Consider the following 1228-nt stretch of genomic DNA (forward strand, 5'->3'; position numbering starts at 1 on the left):
CCATGACCGCAAGAGGCCCTCTTTTGGCTCACTGTGCCCCACCGCAGTACTCAGGTCAAAATAAGCGTTTACGTCCGACAATCGCCCGGACGCCGAAACTTCCCTGCCTGATCCTGTCAATAATAAACAGGCTTTCATCTCAAATCCTTTTTAGATCAGGTCTGAGGGATGAAAGGGATTTTATGGTGGACCTAAACTCACGCTGTTCGGACACAATCATTTTTTTGTCGGGACTCTTTTAGAGACTACACGTGCGGAGTAATTTTCTTTCTTGAGGAACATGCACTAAACGGTGCACACCCCAGTTCTTCCGCGACATCGCGATAGTCCGTTGTAAAAAAAGTGACGAAAGGGTTTTGAGGGTCCAAGTTTGAGGTGACATTTCTAATAAACTGCCACGAAGTATCATTAAACTTTAACATGGCTGAAGAGTGTAAGAAATGGTGATTTTGGGGTGAAAATTTCTTTTGGCTCCGAACCTTACTTCCGGGTATCCTTGCGCGCCAAGTGTAATCCGCCCCCGTTTGACCTAGATTTCGCTCTGCGGCTTCGTAGGGGTGGATTTGCAACCCCTCGCGCCGTGGACTGTTCAGAAAATTACAGTACTAGAATTTTCTTTATAATTTACTCGGGTATAGTCAAGGCTTGGGTCCTTCTGCCAGCATCAGTCATTTCTGCCGGAAAATTTTTTTTGTGGGATTATCCTACGCGAAAATTCCGATTTTGGGCATTAATTTTGGAGTGAAAATAATGTTTTTTCCGTTGATTTTACCAAACTTAAAAAGGTTGAAGAAACCAAACTCAGCTTGTCTTGTAGCTGAAGAGATATCCTTTCGTCCCATATACAGTTATTCTCCTTCCGAATTATTCCACGCCAGAGACGGTCGCTAGATTTGAGGGTGTGCAGCTTCGCATAGAGGCCCCAAATAAATTGGGGTGTGCCCCCTAAAACGCTGTTTTCCACGATTGCATAGCCACATTTAGTGAAAATATGATTGCCACAATTCAAAGAACCTTTGAGGAAAATATATATCTATTTGCGGATTTATGGCATTTTTCCACATAATTTTACGTTCGTTCAAGGACCTGTATAACAAATGTCCTTGTTCGATAACCCGGAAGTGTTAGCCACGTAACCTTCGGCGTGACGGCCCGGTGCTCTCTATACATGTTTCCGAGCAGATCGAGGTCTGTCCCGGCAAGAAGCTTTCATCACACGGTGATAGAA

General features: G+C 44.3%; 1 protein-coding gene across 1 annotated transcript in view; it reads right to left on the reverse strand.

Moving 5' to 3' along the window:
• The window catches only part of LOC109469615, a gene marked incomplete at its 3' end in the record, with an annotated part of 53803 nt that overhangs the window by 5193 nt on the left and 47382 nt on the right, over positions 1-1228 (reverse strand).

The sequence above is a fragment of the Branchiostoma belcheri genome, unplaced genomic scaffold (assembly GCF_001625305.1).
Source record: "Branchiostoma belcheri isolate BF01 breed outbred unplaced genomic scaffold, Haploidv18h27 scaffold21, whole genome shotgun sequence".
Lineage (NCBI taxonomy): Eukaryota > Metazoa > Chordata > Leptocardii > Amphioxiformes > Branchiostomatidae > Branchiostoma > Branchiostoma belcheri.